Source organism: Macaca mulatta, chromosome 17 (assembly GCF_049350105.2).
Source record: "Macaca mulatta isolate MMU2019108-1 chromosome 17, T2T-MMU8v2.0, whole genome shotgun sequence".
Taxonomy (NCBI): Eukaryota; Metazoa; Chordata; class Mammalia; order Primates; family Cercopithecidae; genus Macaca; species Macaca mulatta.
This window is the reverse complement of record NC_133422.1, coordinates 99,654,444-99,674,900: the sequence shown is the minus strand read 5'-3', so window position 1 is coordinate 99,674,900 and position 20,457 is coordinate 99,654,444.

Here is a 20,457-nt window from a genome sequence, read left to right as displayed (position 1 = left end):
AATAGTCAGTAAATGTTGATATTAGCATTATCTTTGACTGAAGATAACCCGATATCAAGGCTGAAGGATGAAGTGTTCCTTACACAAATTTTGGCTAAATAACAGATTGTGTGTTGAAATTATACTGGTTCAGATATGAAATCATCTTATTTTTTAGATCCAATAATAAATCTAAAATCTCATCCAGAAAATTTAATAATAACAAAATTTTATTATTATAATTTCACTCCTAAAATTTTTAGAAACTTTTTGAATAATCAACTCTGTTGGCCATTAATTTCTTCTTGAATTCATTATATTAAATTGTTTTCGTTAATGTTGATGCTCACTCTTAGTCAAGGTCAATGGTGAAGAAAAATTAGGGTTGGTTGGGCGAGTTAATACTTTTTCTTATACCTACATTTTACTTTTACAGATTTTTTAATAGATAAAGATAATTTATATTTTATTTTGCAGTTTTCCATTGTTATAAACTTTCAGATATCAAATACATTTTATTGACTAACCCACAATGTGAAAATTACACAAAAGACGTTTCATGACTCATACGCTAAATGGAATTTAATAAAAATTCAATGCAGTTCTTAAAATTTTTCAGTGTAATATTATAAATGTTACTACCCCAAATAATTTTCCAATAATAAAAATTATGATAGAAACTAAGGTCTATCAAACTACTTTTATTGTAATTTAATTTTTTTGCAAACACCTCTTGCCTCAAAATTTCCTAAACTTATCTTTCTAATATATCTTCACAACTTTCGTATTACCTGTCAATCTTTACCTATTTATTTAATTAGCTGAAATCCTTAAAATTTGTTTGTCTGTATAAAATTAACAGCTTTCACAATAAGCGCTAATTGCTGCAAATTAAACTTGCAAAATATTTAAACTTGCAAAAATAATTACATATTTAAACTGCTAAGCTGAAAGCCTTTCAACTTACAAAGCCCATTAGGAGGTATTTACTCCAAGCCAGTAGAGCCTTTACCTCCATTGATGTAACTGTGTTGCTATTAACACTAAATCTAGTGAGATACCTTAGTCTTACTACAGACACTGAGAGCCTCACTGGGTATGATGGTGCCAGAGAGGACAAAGCAGCAGGTATTTGGCAATTGGACTTTCCTGGGTGAGGCTAAGGAGAGGCTGGCCAGCAGATGAAGGCTGATGTTGAAATCTCTAGCACTCTCAGGGCACCAGAAACCACAGCTGCCTATTTTAAATAAAAATAAGGTTACTCACAGCACTTACAGAAGAGATGTGACCAGTCTTGGAAAATGATCATAATCAAGTTAACTCCAAAGTCGAGGTAAGAACAATCCCAATGACTCTCATGGAATAGGAATGGTCCTTTCCCATGTGACACCAAATCCTCAGTGAATTACACATATCTCACTGTCATCCCTAGGCTTTGCATAACTAGCTTAAAGTCCAAAGCCCAAAGACATAGTGATTAATAGAGTCTCAGGGTTGAAAGAACAAGGCTCTTACATTTGGTCCTTTCAACTCCTAGAATCTTCTAGAAATTGCCCTAAAATTCTTCCTACAGTGACTGAAAGGAAATTTCCCACAGGGATATTGGGAAACTGTTAAGAACTATTAGATTGTTCTATGATCCATTTGTTTTTTTTTTGTTGTTGTTGTTGTTCTATCTAACCTGCTGCAGATAGGGCAATGAATAAAAAGACCGAATTTCTGCCACGATGGAATTAACATTGGAGCAGAAGTCAAAATCAATAAACTTAGATCTACATTATAATATCCCATATAGATAAATGATAGGAAGAATAATGAACATGGAGATTTAAAATATGGGATGAAAAGTCAGTTTAGACAAGGTGGTCCTCAAGTTCTCACTGTTACGCGAACCAGGAGCAGAGACCTCCGTGAGGGGAGAAATTCAGGTGGTGGAGGAAGGTGGCTGGAGGAAGAGCGTGCTGGACACGGGAAATGGCAGGTGCAGAGGCAGGGTGCTTGATGCGGTTGAAGAATAACAAGGAGTCGCTGTGACTGAGGCACAATAAGCAAAAGGGAAGTGCATTGGAGGTAGAGTCAGAACTCACATCACTTAGGGGCTGGCGCCAGGGAAAGAACGTTGTTTTTTTTTTCTAAAACCAGTGGGAAACAATTGTAAGTTTTTGAGTTAGAAAAGATATGATCTGGCCGGGCACGGTGGCTCACGCCTGTAATCCCAGCACTTTGGGAGGCCGAGATGGGCAGATCACAGATCGAGACCATCCTGGCTAACACAGTAAAACTCCATTTCCACTAAAAGTACAAAATAAAATTAGCCGGACGTGGCGGCGGGCGCCTGTAGTCCCAGCTACTGGGGAGGCTGAGGAGGGAGAATGGCGTGAACCCGGGAGGCGGAGCTTGCAGTGAGCCGAGATTGCGCCACTGGGCGACAGAGTGAAACTCCGTCTAAAAAAAAAAAAAAAAAAAAAAAAAAAAAAAGATATGATCTTAACTTTCCCAGGAATTGCATGTGGTAAGGCATTATACTTCCAACTATAACTTCCCATGGAATAACTTCAGAGACAACCCAAATGTCAAAAAACAGAAACAGTCATGCAAATTTGTGGCAGAGAAACGTTAAGCAGAAATTATATAGCAATTATAGGAGAATTAAAGGACATGGAATTATACAGAAAACTGTGTAATATTAAGTGAAAAGATGATCAAATGGTAAGTAAAATATATGCATTAGGATAAGGTACAAAATCAGTTATGTTAAAATACTATGATTATATGTGATTAAAATTATTTAACAGTGTTTGTTACTTTTTCAATATTGTTAATGCCTATAAATCTTTGCTAACTCAAATTCTCCCAACCAGTATATTTGGTGCACACAGATATATTGAGAAGACCTAAGGGCAAGCCGCGCTATTTCCAATCTCTTCACCTCCCATTTTCATAGATGGTCCCATTACCAGTCAAACTCACTCTTTCTGTTTAACTGTTCTAAGTATGTCCCTACTTCTAGCCTGCCAAATAGAAATTATCCTCGAGCTTCTTGTCTTCATTACATGATCAACTAACTCCAACTCATCTTTCTGCAGCGTATTTTTTTGTAATCCTTGTAGTAACTTTTGGCATGGTAAATTGGACCTTCACTGTGCTAAAACGATTTAGAAGTATACCACAGAAATTAGAAACAATGTTTAGTGTACTAGTTTGTCAATACACATCTATGATTTTTAAGCTAATCTGATTAGTTGTGAATGCAGTGACGATATTTAAAATAAAATTTTAATTGGATGAGTAGTCCCATCTGAGCTCTATAGATGTTTCAGTGGAAGTCAAAAATGGAAATAGACTTAAACTGGCATGGCACCTCAGGTTATGGTGATCTTCAGTAAAATAATTAACTAGCTCAGTGTTTATGGGCCAATAAGCATTATGCTGATGTCATCATGTGCCTTCAGAAAAGCGATGATGAGCAAATTGGCATTAGTGACAGACCTCCTGAGGGGAATCCTACTTTTGTAATGCATTACCTTTGTGACTATCGGCAAGTTACCTAACCACTCTCAGCATTAGTTTCCTTGCCTGAAAATTATAGATAGTAATGTTCTTTAGCTCATAAGGTACAAACATAAACATATACTACATGAAATATAACTAGCTTATCTCCTAATTCAGAATGGAATTTTTGTTTGTTTAATACCATACCATCACAACCATAACTACAAACAAAGCGACCAACATCACACAACCAACTTTTCAACCCCCGCTTCTCAATGAAGTTTAATATAGAATTTATAAATGTAAGCCCTAAGTCCCACTGGGTTCAGATCCCAGCTCTGCCACCCACCAACTATCAATTTATTTGTCTTTTCTTTCATTAAGTCATATATTAAATTGAAAATAATGCCTACATTATAGCATCATTGGTAAGATTCAAAAGGTTGATATAATGTGCTTAGAACAGTGTATTAAACATAATAAGAAAATGTTAGCTTTTACTCACTCTAAAAAGTTCCTTCTTTCCACAAGTCAAATTTCAGATTTTGCATGTCTACATGTGTCTGTTTTTATAAACTTTATGTGTCATTATAAATGCATATTTTCTGCAATTTAATGTGGCTACTAATAATCTGAAACTTTCTAAAGAAAAATTAAGAAAAGCGAAAAAAAGTTATTATTTCCCTAAAGTTTAAAGAAAAGAGCAGCACCTGAAGTCGTTTTAAGCTCTTTGACTTAAGAAAAAAACAGAAACTAGTAGCATAAAGTTCTTGGGAAAAATTGCTAAGAAGTGTCAAATGATATGGACATTTTTCTACTTATAGGAAACTGTATAAGTTATATTGGGGGGAAGTGAGTTCCAACTCCTAAGGATTTTTGACAACTAAGCTATAAATAATATTTTACTAGCGGGCTCTCAATGGACTGTCTAGATAAATGTCTGGCCTGCTATCATCCATGGGACTTTCCTGTCCATCTCGACTTTCTCAGGTATAAACCATACCTTAGAAAAGGCTGTGCACAGCAGCCCTTGGGAAGGGTGCAGACCTGTGAATTTACTGGTGGCAGTGAGGGAACGGTTGTCTGCACGTCTGCCGACCAGAAGACTGTTGATTTAATTACAGCACGCAGCAGAGCCAACTTTTTAAAGCTATGAAAGATGGGGATATTTCACACTCTTTTTTTTTTTTTTTATAACCTGCCACCTTAACCTGCCTAAATAAATCATTTAAAGTACTAATATAGTTTTACCATCACTATGGTCTTCTGACTGATCATTTCTTTAACTAATGTAAGCCTGTAGTAAGAAAATGTTTAGTATCTCTAGCTCATTTTAGAAATTTGTAAAGCATCATCGCTTCTGTAACAAATTCCTGAGCACAGAACCATGCAAAATTGATATATTCAGAGGAAAAATAAGAAAATTAATGGTAAACATGTGTTGCAAAATGCATTTAAATTCTAATTTGGCTAAGTCATTGGCTACATTTGATAGGAAAATTTGATGTAACTTACTCTTGACAACCATCAGTAAATTTATTCAAAATTTAAAGCAAGATTTGGGGCAAATTTTGTCAGGATCAAAACCATTTGACCACCCACAAGTATAAGAGACAGATGAAAATATTATTTAAGCAATTTGATCCAGATAGAGTTACTGATGGACAAGGAGTGAAAAAATATACCTCTCATACTGACTTCCAACGCATCTATACCAGAATTCCTCTCCGATAATTTAAATAATATCTCAAATAGATTCCATAACTTATCTAGTTACCCTGAGCTATTAACACTCATTCTAATGTCCAGGCATTAAGAATCTTGTTTGTTCTAATGTAGAATTGTCAATCATACATCCACTTCAAAAGTCAGCAATTTATGATTTACACCTCTGCACTTGCCATTTCCTGTATGCAGCGTGCCCTTCCTCCAGCCACCTCATGGCTGAGTTTCTCCCCTCTCTGAGGTCTCTGCTCCTGATTTGCCACAACAGTGAGAACTTCAGGGCCACCTTGTCTAAACTGACTTGGCATCCCATGTTTTTATCTCCGTATTCTGCTTCATTATTCTTCCTATCGTTTATCTATATGGGATATTATAAGGTAGATCTAGTTTACCGATTTTATCTTCCACTCTGATGTTAGTTCCATCATGGCAGAAATTCGGTCTTTTCATTCATTGCCCTATCTGCAGCAGGTTAGATAGAACAACCACCAAATGAATGGGTCATAAATAGATAAGGTTTATGATCTAAATAATATCACAGATAGAGTCCATAACTTTTCTAGTTACTCGGAACTATTAACACTCATTCTAATGTGCAGGCATTCAGAATCCTGTTTGGTCTAATGCAGAATCATTAGTCACACATCGACACATCTACTCCTCAGTTTCTGTTCTGACTCATGACAGGCTTTGGAGAAGAAGAGGCGGTGCTGGCTTTCTCCATGTTTCTTGTTGCAGCCTGCCTTGACTTATCTGCTATTGTCAATGCCCAGCATTGGGGCAGGAGGCATGGGAGGCCAGACAAACTGGAAATCAGATGGGAGCTACAGTCATTATGGGACAGATACCCCAGTGATGGCCTTAAGCTGGAATTAAATGCCAATACGATGATCTTTCAAGGAAAAAAAAAAAGCAAACATAAAAAATGAAGATGCTCTTTTCCAACTGGAATCATGGAGAGTGTTGAAAAGAAGAGGAAGGTGCCTGCTGTGCCAGGAACCCTTCAGAGAAAGCGAAGAAATTGTGCAGAGCTGAAGATCAAATGCCTGAGAAAGAAGTTTGCCCAAAAGATACTTCAAAAGGCAAGGAGGAAGCTTATCTATGAAAAAGTGAAGCACCGTCACAAGGAATGTAGGCAGACGTACAGAAATGAAATTCAAATGGTGAGGATGGCAAGAAAAGCTGGCAACTTCTTTGTACCTCCAAAATCCAAATTGGCGTTTGTCATCAGGATCACAGCTATCAGTGGTGTGAGTCCTAAGGTCTAAAAGGTGTTGCAGCTTCTTTGCCTTTGTCAAGTCTTCAATGGAACCTTTGTGAAGTTCAACAAGGCTTTATTGAACATACTGAAAATTGTAGAAATGTATATTGCACGGGGGTACCCAAATCTGAAGTCAATAAAGGAACTAATATACAAGCATGCTTATGGTAAAATCAGTAAGAAGAGAATTGCATTGACGAATAACACTTAGAATGCTCAATCTCTTGATAAATATGGCATCATCTGCAAGGCGGATCTGATTCATGAGATCTATACTGTTGGAAAACAGTTCAAAGAAGCAAATAATTTCCTGTGGCCCTTCAAATTATCTTTTCCATTAGGCAGAATGAAGAAAAAGATCACCCATTTTGTAGAAGGTGGAGATGCTGGCAACAGGGAGGAGCAGATCAACAGGTTTCTTAGAAGACTGAATTAAGTGTCTACCATGATTATTTTTCTAAGCTGGTCAGTTAATAAACCGCACCTGCTCTCAAATTGAAATTTTAAAAAAAGACAAAAAGAATGAAAGAAGAAACTAGCGAATATGTATATGTATTTGCATAAGGAAAGAACCTCAAAATAACCAACACTAACCAATAAAGAATTTCTAAAATGGAATACTGAATGATAAGAATTGCAAAATAATGTCATATAATGTAAAAAATTTTAATATTTAAAACATTCTTATTTTATCAGTAGATAGAAGTCTTGATATTAAATACCAGGGGAAAAGGAAGAATAGATGCATGTTAAAAAAAACTCTATGGTTTTACCTCTGGTGCAATGCAAAAGTATTGATTTGATTTTGACATAATTACTTTTAATATGGATATTAAAAGTTTCTGTTGTAACTGCTAAAATAATAGAAAGACTGTCCAATTCTCAAATTAGAGGAGAAAAAAAAGTCAATTCTCAGCCTGGGCCTCTGTCTGTGTGGAGTTTGCACATTCTCTTTATGTCTGCATAAGTTTCCTCTGGCTTCCTTCTCCATCCCAAACATGTGCATGTTAGGTGAATTGACACGTCTACATGGTCCCAGTCTGAGTGAGTGATGATGTGTGTGTGAGTGTGCCCTGGGAGGGAATGGCATCCTGTCCAAGGCTGTTTCCCAGCTTGTGCCTTGAGCTGCAGGGGAGAAGCTCTGACCCCTCGCCATTCTGAATTGGAATAAGCAGGTTGGAAAATGAGTGAATGAATAAATACAGATTATTGTACAATAAAAGTGTATATTGCTATTGATTTAACTGCATTTTATTGACTTTCTATATTTCCTTGGATTTGAAATGTAAATTTAAAAAATACATTTCATCCAATTTATGAAAAACCCTTGGTGGAAGTGTGCAAGATTCTCTCTCAGGGTCACTTTCAGTGACATAACTACAACGACTTGAGGTCACTATCCTGAATTGACAATAATAGGTGTCTCTGATTTAAGCGCAGAAAGAAACAGATACTTTAACATTTTATGTTCGTCTTGCAGGGGCTTCGGTCCACATGCTCCTTTAAAGGCTGGGCGCAGTGGCTCACGCCTGTAATGCCAGCACTTTAGGAGGAAGAGGCGGGTGGATCACGAGGTCAGGAGATCGAGACCATCCTGGCTAACACGGTGAAACCCGGTCTCTACTGAAAAAAAAAAAAAAAAAAAAAGCCAGGGGTGGTGACAGGCCTGTAGTCCCAGCTACTTGGGAGGCTGAGGCAGCAGAATGGTGTGAACCTGGGAGGCGGAGCTTGCAGTGAGCCGAGATCGTGTCACTGCACTCCAGCCAGGGTGACAGAGCAAGATTCCCTCTCAAAAAAAAAAAAAAAAATTCCAATGACAAAATCATTTTTCTTTCTGCCAAAGTGTTCACAAAACGGCAATCTGGTTTTAAAGTTTCCAAATTGTATCAAAAATAATTTAAAGCATTACTATGCATAAAAACCTTCTAATTAAGAAAACCATGGGTGCTAGGTCATTTACTTTCACTAATTGAACTTGTTTATTACATCAAATGCCATTTGCAACTTATCTATGTAAGTAGTATGACAAGTATTCATAGGAAACCCTTGTACTATGTCCCAGTATTGGTGGGGGGATTGTTTTATTTCATTTTTCTTTTATTTGGGTACAAATAATGCTCATTAATTTCACATAAATAGCTTATTTATTTTACTTGGTTTAAGACACTGACTCTTAGTATAACACTAGTCTTATTTCTATTGCTACCAAAAACAAATGACTAATAGCCAGAGTTTCGTTCCTCTTGTCCTTCTGCCAAATTCTTGACATAATTTGGCTAAATGTCATTTTCTCTGACACCTGTTCTGGTCGCCTTCTCATTTTTTCCATTTACGTCTGATTTCCTCGTCACCTTCTCTCTCCTTTTCACTCATTCCTCAATTGATTTGGTTTCCTAGCACCAGTCAAGAATGCATTATACTTGATTTTAAAAGTCCCCTAAAATTATTTATCTGTAGATTTTGATGTACATTCCAGAAGGTTGAATGCCCGAGTCATATACATGTAGTCCAATAGAATTAACAGCTGTAAAACCTATTAGAGTTAGTACCTTACTATTTCTTGGCATTGGCAGAGTAGTACTTGGTCAGGAATAATCTGATTTGATTGAAGTCAAAAGCGTGGAAAGAGAACCAAACACAGGATAATCGCTGGGGAGAGTGCATCGAGTATTAAGAGCCATGGAAACCAGAGCGTCAAGATTAAGGTTCTGACTACTACCCAGGCAATCAGTTCAGCACGCACAGCAGGGGAAGGGTGGACACCTGTGCAGAAGTTTGCTGGTGCACTGGACCACAATGGCTACTGCAATGCCAACAGGTCCCTTATATCAACCACTTAGTGCGATCACTAAGCCGTGAGTGTAGAAACTGTTCACAGCTGGATGTTGCCCAAATACTCATTTTCCATAATGTAAACAATTTGTTTAAAACTACCATAATTCATGAGACGCATAAACATATATACTCTTACTCCTTTACAGCCCAGAAAAATACAAACACACATTCATACAGCTTCTGGTTGAAATTAAGACATATATACATATATGTCTTAATTTCCCCATATATATATACATATGGGGGAAATCAAGCAAATTTATGCTACCAATATAACAACAGCAAAAAGAGGCATTAACCTTTGAGTAAGTTGTAGTGAAGGCTGTGCATGTTCCTTTTCTACAACATGACATACTTTAGCAGAAATCTGGATCCTGCATTAGAGTTGGTCTTGGCATAGAAGTATAAATTTTGTAATCCCACCTTAAGCCTTGGGTGTTCTGTATGCCTAATTGAGGGAAGGAACTTCGGCATATTTTTTAACTTAGTCCACTTGAATGTGTTTGCTGCTACTCAACCATTAGTCTACTAAGTATTCAATTTCAGACAGGAATTTTATTAATGTCTCCTTATTAACACCTCTGACAACTTCATAAATAACAATTATAACTTGAAAAATTTCCACTTTAGACCATAAGAAATAACTAGCTGTTGGAAATTGAAAACAAGTTTCACTGTTTTAACTAACAGAAGCTTTTCAGTACACAGAAATAGCATGCCTCAAATCTAAGACAAATTTTGAAATGAGCATTTATTCTTTATCTGAATGGTATTTTCCTTAAGTGTCATTTTTCAGTGGCCCAAATAGAATTAGCTCATTCTCTGAACTGTTTATCTATAAAGTTTTCCATACTTGTGTCTGTAAAATTAACTCAGTTTTGCTTAGAACAATGAAAACATGGTCTAATTTACCATGCCAAAAGTTACTGCAAAGATTACAAAAAACATACTGCAGAAAGATGACTTAGGGTTAGTTTCTCATGTAATGAAGATAAGAAGACCAAAGACAGTTTCTATTTGGCAGGCTAGAAGTAGGGACATATTTAACAAGAACAGTTAAACAGGAGAAGTAAGTTAGAACCAGGAAGGTAAGTTCTATACCTCTAAAAGCTGTTTATCCAGATGAGTTAGATGCATTTAATAATTACATTTCTGAAAAACAATTACAACATTTATTAAGATACATTAAGTTTGTTATTATTTTATATCCTTATCTGAGACTTCCCATTTTAATAACTGTTAAGATGGTGTGTCTCTATAAATTCAGAGAAATTATAATTATAATAATAAATGCATTCTAGGTGAGCAATGTGCCCTCCTTTCTCATACAGTATGGATCTGGATACAAAGTCCTTTGCAACAGCCTGGCTGGGAATCGACAAAAAGGGTCATAGGGCAGAGGAGTGAGATGAGCATACTAGCCTCTCCAGGATGCCTGTAACCCATCTTCCTTCTCTCCCAAGAAAACAGCTGCTGAGCTGTAGCATATGCATGCCGGGGCCCAGGGATTCTCAGAGTCACAGAAGATATAAAAATTAAACCTCGTAACTTAGGTTAGGAATGAGGAATGAAGGACATTTTACTTATCTTACTTTTCAGGAGAAGATAATGAAAAATCTCTGCATTCTGAACTTTTTAAAATTAATTCTACTGCCCCATGAAATTATCAGAGGACACTACCTTCTTTGCAAGCTTTTCCAATTCATATCACATTTTCTTTCCCATTTTTCTGTAATTTATGAGAACAAGTATGGTGTCAGCACACTCATGCATGCATGCATTCTTGGATTTATTTGATGATTTATTCAGAATAATTTAGTTGTGACCACTGTGCCCCAAGCAGAGTGATTGATCTCAGAAATCCAGTGGTGAAAAATGTCCCTTTTCTACTCAATTGATAGAATAAGAAAGATAATTATATAACTAACTAGATGATAATAGACATGAGAGTGAAGCATTCTAGGAATGGAGCGATGATGGCAATTAAATCAGCATGGCAGAGGGCTTCTTCAGACTTGCTGTTGCTTCCAGTTAGGTTTGGTTTCATCAGAGTGAATAGGCAACCTACAGAACAGGAGACAATTTTGCAATCGACCCATCTGGCAAAGGGCTAACATCCAGAATCTACAAAGAACTTAAACAAATTTACAAGAGAAAAACAAACGACCCCATGAAAAGTGGGCAAAGGATATGAACATACACTTCTCAAAAGAAGACATTTATGCAGCCAACAGACATATGAAAAAATGTTCATCATCACTGGCCATCAGAGAAATGCAAGTCGAAACCACAATGAGATACCATCTCATGCCAGTTAGAATGGCGATCATTAAAAAGTCAGGAAACAACAAGTGCTGGAGAGGATGTGGCAAAATGCGAATGCTTTTACATTGTTGGTGGGAGTGTAAATCAGTTTAACTATTGTGGAAGACGGTCTGGCGATTCCTCAAGGATCTAGAACTGGAAATACCATTTGACCTGGCGATCCCATTACTGGGTATATACCCAAAGGATTATAAATCATGCCACTATAAAGAGACATGCACATGTATGTTTATTGCAGCACTATTCACAATAAGCAAAGACTTGGAACCAACCCCAATGGCCATCAATGATTAAGAAAATGTGGCACATATACACCATGGAATACTACACAGCTGTAAAAAAGTATGAGTTCATGTCCTTTGCAGGGACATGGATGAAACTGGAAACTGTCATTCTCAGCAAACTGTCATAAGGACAAAGAACCAAATACTGCATGTTCTCACTCACAGGTGGGAACTGAACAATGAGAACACTTGGACACAGGGCAGGGAACATGACACACTGGGGCCTATCGGGGGTGGGGGTTGGGGGAGGGATAGCATTAGGAGAAATGCCTCATGTAAATGACGAGTTAATGGGTGCAGCAAACCAAAATGGCACATGTATACCTATGTAACAAATTTGCACGTTGTTCACATGTACCCTAGAACTTAAAGTATAATAATAATAAAAAAAGAATACAAACAGAAAACTATTAAACTCATTTATGCCTAGTTTCCATTATTGGAATGCTAAGCTTGTGGGAGTTATTTATGTCCTACTGCTCAAAGTCATCGTCAAAATTGCATACATACATACAAAAATTGCAACCTCTGGCATAAATGGGTTAATCAAGGAAAGGAGTTGCAGCAAGCTAAACTGTGAAAATACTTAAATTGGTTACAAAGAAAGAAGTGAGAAAGAAGCAGAAACTGCGAGTAAAGAAAACATAAATATAAGGCACATAGTAAGGAGTTAAAAAATGAATTGATACAGGAAGAAGCAGATTCAAGAGCAAGACTGAATATTCCAATCTCCCCAGGACTGATTTCCATCCTGTTCCAGTTGCTGTGAAGTTTATCTGAATAATTTGTGAGAACTGTAATCCTACAAGATCTATTTTCCCACACTGGAAGAATGTGTTTTATACACTAGGTTTACTTGAATAAGGCCCTTGTTAATAAGAAAGTTCACATAAAATGTTTGTCTTATCTGAAAACATTTCTCTTCTTGTACTTCAGACTGTGCTGTTTGATGTGCCCCTTAATGCACATCAAAGAGCACCAATGTAATTGGAAATACTAAACATACAGAACGAGCAATGCCTACTAGGCACCATTATTTCCTCTGGGAGTGCTCAGTGGAGATGATGATACCTAGTAAACAGGGACAGATACAGAGGAAACAGAAATGCCCACTGCATTAATCTGTTCTCACACTACTATAAAGACATACATGAGACTGGGTCATTTATAAAGGAAAGAAATTTATTTGATTCACAGTTTCACATGGCTGGGGAGGCCTCAGGAAACTTACAATCATGACAGAAGGCAAGAAAGAAGCAAAGAACGTCTTACATGGTGCCAGGGAAGAGAGAGTGAAGGAGGAAAGGGAAAAGAGACCCCTATGAAACCATCAGATCTCGTGAGAACTCACTCACTGTCCAGAGAACAGCACAGGGAAAATGGCCTTCACGATTCAATCACCTCCCACCAGGTCCCACCTCGACATGTGGGAATTATGGGGATTAGAGTTTGAGATAAGATTTAGGTGAGGACACAGAGCCAAACCATATCACTCATGAATGCTAACTGGCCAGAAATGTAAGTGCATTTCAACTATCTTGGGACATCAAAAACTAATTTGGGCAATTGAAAGAAAGGTGAATATACCTATAAATCATTTAAATCCATGGCACTTAAAGCACTAATTCTTTCATTTAATAAATAATTATTGTTATTGCAAATATAGAACCTTCTTTTTTTGTGACTTTAGTAAAAAAAATCCTGAACTAGAATTTGATTAGTACAGTTCATCTTTTGAGTCAAACGCTATGACAAAGACTTGATTCAGATGTCTGCCTTTGATTTAATAAGCTGTTTCAGAGTGGAGGTTGGGATACTCATCCAGAACATGGATGTTTAATGCAATCAAAAACAAAAACTGGGAATTATCTGTGGCTGGCTTAGAACATCATATAGACAGGTGAGGAGAAACACACTCACTATTAATTACTTAGTTTGATCAGTACAATATTAGGGTTAGATAATGATGCAGTGGGACAAAAAGAAGGCTTTTCAGAAAACATAGTTCAGTAAGGATCTGGGCTGTGGATACAGATCATGGAGTCCTTCAGCTTATGAACAGCAAGTGAAAAACGTAATATTATTTGAAATCATTGAGGAAGACTGAATTGAGAAGAAGAAAGGGACTAGAGAAAAAACACTAGAACCACCATTCTCCTGTCTTTTTTCATGTGAAAATTGAAAATTCATCCAGAACAATAACCTCTATTAGTTCCACTGGGGGAAAGAGAAAGAAACATGATGAAAATTGTCATTTTAAAATAGAAAAAGAGGAAAGGCACATAAACGAGTGGTCACAGAGCAAAGAGAAAAGCCAGAAAGGGACTAGTAAAAAAGAAATTCCTTAAAGAAAAAGCCAAAAGTATCAAAAGCCCAAGACAAGACAAATTTGGTTATTTGAAAAAGATGTTGAAAATGGCTTCATAAAAGTTGTGTTAATGTTTTTAAAACAAGATTTAATGGGAATGGTGCAATGAGAATCCTGAAAATGCAGTAATTTGAGTAATACGTGGAAGACACACGAATATATTGTTAGTGTAGACAACACTTGGGAAATATTTGGTTGTAAAGGGTTAGAAGTTAGAAAGGATGAGGGAGATGTAGGGTCATAACAGATTTTTTGTGAGTGGTTTTTGTTTTGGTTTGAAAATGGAAAAATGTGATTTTAAAAAATGTATAAGGGATGATTATATTAGAAAGAAAGTTTCCAAGAAAGATGAGCTAGATGCATAAAGACATAAATTATAAAGAAAGAACTACCAAGAAGGGAAGAAAAAGTAAGACCTGGAACACAGTTAGGGAGCCGGTCTTAGGTGGGAGGAGGTGCACATTTTCTATCCCTGTTATTACAGGAAAGAAGCGTCATATGAATATAGGTATAGCTGAGTATTTTAATAAAAATAATATGAGAAAATTTCTTTTCTTTGGTGAAACTGATAGTATTTTCCAAAGATGGCCATGATAATATATCCCATAGCATATGCTGTTCTTTGAAAGAGTTGTTGACTTTTCTCTATTGAGACACAGGGTCCTGTTCCTTTTCCTTGAACTACATGGACTTGTGAGAACAGCAGAAGTGATACCATGATGTAAGAGGCTAGGTCATAAAAGGCAACACAACAGCTGTCTCCCTCTCCCTCTCTCTCTCTCTCTCTCTCTCTCTCTCTCTCTCTCTCTCTCTGTCTCTCTCAACATATGCACATTTTGAGACCTAAGCTTCTGTGTAAAATTAAAGCATAATTGAAGCTCAGTGCTGGAGTGTCCACGGCAGGTACTGGGAAGAGAGAGATTCCTGGGGAGCCACAAGCCAGCTCTCAGATAGTCAAGTCTTTTTAGACCAGGCACCAGATAGGTGTGCAAACCTTCAGATAATTCTGTTCACTGGCCTTCAATCAACATCACTTTAGATAGAGTGGAGTAAAAATGAGCCGTCACCATCAAATCTTGCCCTGACTACATATTCATGAGCAAAATAAATATTGTTATTCTAAGCCACTAAATTTTGGGGGTGGTTTATCATGCAGCCTTACTTACTGTAACATTTGGTGAGAAGGAGGTCAAATGATCCTTGACAGGATAAGATAATATTCTTATTAGTTTCTCTGGGAAGCAGATGCTGAAGCTAGTACAAAAAGTTCACTGGAGTGTAACACCTGGAAAAGAAAAAGAAAGGGAGAAAGATTGGAAAGGACAGTCAGCAAGACAACAGCAGGTGCACAGACATCACAAAGTGTGATAGACCAGGAGGGAGCTCTGATTCAGAGGGAAAATATGCATGAGGTAGAAATAGCTAAAATCTTATATTCTCACCTTGCTCAGATGCTGACTGAAGGCTGCCCTGAGATGAGTATGGCCTTGACTGGAAAGCTGAGAAAAACCTTAGAGAAGCAAACAGCTGCCCATGCTCCTCAAAGTGGGACAAAAATACTTTTTGGGGAGGGGAATATAAGTAGTGAACATACATGGATTTCACACTCCTTTTTTTGGGGTATTTTATCCACTTCTCCATAGAATTTGGGGAGCAATTCCTCCAGGGCCATGATGGGCCTTTCTTCCTGCTAGAAGAATGGGGCTTGAAAGAGGGGGTATTCCCTTTGTTTTTAGGGACACAACTATTGCTCATTGATTTCTTCTCTAGTATTCTTTCTAAACTTCCTTTGCTCAGAGATATCAACCCTGTTAATCCAGGTGGTTTACCTGATGGTGGGACCCAATCCCTCGTTCCTAAAAAGTCTGAGTCTGACTATTCAATAGGGTTTCCTGAGTTTCATACATGTTTTTATTCATCTACACTGTCTAATAGCAACCAAACCTTCTCCTACTGACCATGGTCAATTGCCACTGACAAGATCATGACTCCTCTTCTTGCCCGCTGGCACCTACACACGAGGTGCCAATGTTCTCAGGTAACATCTGTAGGTATACTTCAATGAAAATTTTGCTCTATTACTCAGAGACAGTGTCACCTCCTGAACTTTGAAGACAGTATCTCCAACACTACAGAGCTCACAGCTAAAGTGACAAAGACTCTCTGTAGACACATAGAAGTGATTGTAAGTAGGGCCACTTTTGCTTCTATTCCTTGGTTCTCAGACCCAGCTACTCTTCTTAGTGGGAATATACCTGCAAAAAAATTACTTTGATCTAATGCATGTTGGAGAATGGTGTCCCCATCATGGGATATTGCCTCTGACTGAATGTTTCAGTTGTACCTTCAGCAGGTCATTCCATTCTCTATGATGGTGTACAGGTGATGTAACCAGTGTATCTCATGCCTAGAGTTGTTTGGTGTATAAATAGCAAACGAAAACATGGTATGTTGTATGTGATGTCATGACTATGGATCATGCATTCTACAATCTTCTAAACAGTGACTGAGGTCCTGTGGACTGAAAAGGGGAGCCCATACCCAGAACAGATGTCTATTCCTATGAGAACAAATTTCTGTTTATTCGGATCTAGAGATGAAGGAACCTAATGGAGTTGATTTGTTACCCAGTGGCCCAGATCTCCCCATGCAATAGTGTGTTGGTCTCTGCTGCTGGTACATTGGATGTAAAGAAGCAGTAGTAGTTAGATCAGTCTTGGAACGTGGGAGCCCATGCTGTTGACCCCATGCATAACTCTTATCTCTACCACTGTGGCCACTTTGTATATGTGCCCCTTATGCCAGCACTGTGGTGGCTGTGAACAAAGGCTGATTAACATCAACTGGATAAGTCACTTTGTCTACTTGGTTATTTGTTGCCACTTTCATGCCACCTGCCTTCTCATGGGTCTTAACATGGAACACAATATTTTTCACATTTCTGCTCAATTCATATCTTCTTTCACATGCCTTTCCCTCACATAATTTTGCCTTATATCTTCCAGTGTTTTCCTTTCTGGCACCTAATCAGACAAACCAGACCACTGGCAATTCTCATGACTAAATATATGCCATAACCTGGGGTCTCTTTTCATTCTCTATGATGAGCAAGTACACTGCCCTCAACATTGTTCACTGAGAATTTTTTTCCTTGCTACTGTTTTTCAAGTTCACCCATAAATGAACCTGAAATGCATTTGCCATCCATTTTCTGAGATTACATGACACCAACTCAGCCTTTCCACAATGTGAGGCTGGATTTCTCTCCTCCTTCAGTTGGTTTAGGAAACATCCCACATGATGACAGGTATGAGTTTGAGGTAAGGTACTGGTCAAACCAAATGGGAGAAGTGGAGTTCTATGCTGTCGTCTCATGGATTTGTGTATGTCCTCTGGGCCCACTTAATTCTAGATGTTTCATTTCTATCTTGCAAATAAACTGCTGTTATGCCTACCATCTTCGTTACCTGCAGGGCCAGAGAAGACTGCAGTGCCAGGATTGCTCAGGATAAGCAATCCCGATGCCTGGTCACTTGGTATCCATGCTTGAGTGTCCAGTCTTTACCAAGTTTCAGTAGCATACATTTTTCCGAAAAGGCGTGTACTTTGCTGCTGTAGGTTGCTTAGCCTTGCTCCAGAAAACTAGTGTCTACATTGAGGTTCTCCTCTTCAGACTTGCCACAAACTCCAGACTGCATTTTTGTTCAACATTTTCACATTCATTACCACAGAGTCTGCAGATCGTACAGCCCATGCAGCAGGTCCTAAAGCCCCCCTGTTTTTTCTCAGGACCCTGCTTAGGACAATCATACTTTGAATTTTACCTGGCTTATCATCTAAATCAGCATTTTTAGATGTTGACTTAATTGCTTCTAGAACCCTAGACGTAATACAAAGTCTTTTCTTCTATGTAGAAGTAGATTAAAAATACAACAATCAATCTTTACCTTTAATGTCAATGTCTTTGCATGTCCCTGACCTTGAGATCTAGAAAATCTTTGCTTTCCAGCCTCTACAAAACATGATTTTTAGCAAGGCTTCCATCATACGTGCCAAGTCATACACATCTTACCTGATTGGCATTATGTAATCAATACTTGATGTTATGCAATGGTGTTCATGTAGTCCAGATCTTTTCAGACTATAAAAGGAGTTAACATAGTGTTAAGGCATTATATTAAGCATGGATTGTTTTGTGTTCCATACAAATGAGACATTTTTCAGATCCTCTTTCTTGATTAGGATGGAAAGTAACTCATTTGTCAAATCAAGGGCTACTTGGTTTAGCTCTAGTCATTCCACTGTCACTCTCCAGCGTCCACCGGTTTGTTCAGGAGCCAGAGAGGAAAATTAAATGAAGATATGGTAGACATCATCATCCATGCATTTTTTAGATCTTTAACATGAGCTTGTATTCACCATTTTCCCCAGGATGTGATGTCATTTTTAATTTACCATCTTGACCCGGAGAGGAGGGAGAGCGTTCCGTGTTTTCTTGGGGCCTCACTTAGAATTAGAAAGGAGAAATTAATAACATATTAATATATAATTTTTCACAGAAAATTAGTATCTAAAGTGTAAGCAAAAAAGGAGCTGAACAATTGATTTGATTCAGAGATGGCACTTTCCTCAAGATCGAGTTCTAGAGAGAAACTAAAGGCTGTTTCAAGTGAGGGATAATAAAATATTTGATATATATGGGAAGAAATAAAGACAGGGAAGTGGCTAGATATTTCATAAGAATGTAGAATCCTCAAGAGGCTGAAATTTTTAAGATGTTTAAGGGTTAATATGGTCATAATTGAAAGGCTTGGAAGGAAAACTTTTTTTTGGTCGGAGGGTGGAAAAATTACATTTAATATGGGGCATTTTCAGCCTAAATAACTTGATGTGAACACACAAGGCATCCCAGAACACCACCGTGAGGAGTGGAGTCCGGGAATTATTTATAGGTAAGGTGGCTTGGTGTCTGTGTTGAGGGGGAAGAGATGCAGAAAGAGGGAGGAAATTTCAGCTGTGGGTTTAGGGGGCATGAATGTGCTTTTGCATGTGGAGTGACAGGGACATGGTATTTTTGGGAGTGTGAAGAGACATGTATTTTCCATGTACACAGAACACCGCATAGGAAACCACTGACTTCTGGCAGAATCTGCACATCTCAGAGTAAGGCTCTATTTGACTGCACTTCAGGGACATGGTGGTTGAGAGTAGAAATATTGAAGAAACCAAACTGCATTTGTCAAACTAAGAAAGATGGCTTTATATTATTACTGTTTCTCTCAAATGAAATAGTATTTCTAGAATGTTTTCATAGAGCTTTGTATCCTATAATGGCTACCAATTTATAACCTAGCAGTTATTCTATGAATAAGTGTCTAGTAGATATATTCACACTTAATAGCAGTACTAGCAAAATTTCATGACATGTCCAAATGAGAAAGGACAAAAAGGTCCTATTTATTATATTAAGAGTATAATGTTTTCACTCTATCATGCAATGCATATTTTAAAAAATGAATATGGGACTATAACTAAAATTTAAGAACCTCTTTATTTAGAAGCAAAATAATGTTTAAAAATATACTCATTGTCATTCACTATGGGCTCATCATTAAGGTAATAACAAAACAAGTCTTTTCAGACAAGCATTAAATAATCTATTTCATAATGACCACTTTTTTCCATTTGACAAATTCTGCCCATTCAAAATATAAATACTTAGTATAGAGTGGACATATTCTACTAACCCTACATCTTATTTGTTGCTGAAAAGGTGATCGGAATGAACTAATTCAAGCAGTAAACAGTGTCCTAAAAAATGTGCTGTTGTCCAAAAATGTGAACATTTTCAGGAAATTTGAAATGTAAGATCCATCAGACTCTAAGTTGAGTGAACATCATGTTTTAAAATGTGCAGCTGACAGAAATAATATGAAGAGATTTAGTGACCAATAGAGCAAAATTTGACTTGAATTTGAATTAATCTCAGAAACATTTAAGGTTAGGAAATGAAAGATTTGAACTGCTCCAGTCTACATGCAGAAGAAAAAAATAAAGAGAGATGGCTAATAATGTATATTCTAATTAAAAATGCATTCTTCTCATTTTGCCCCTGCTCCGTTGAAGTGTTAGGGTTGTGGCAAATTTCCTGGCTCTGTCTCTACCTCCAACGGGCAAATACTGGTATA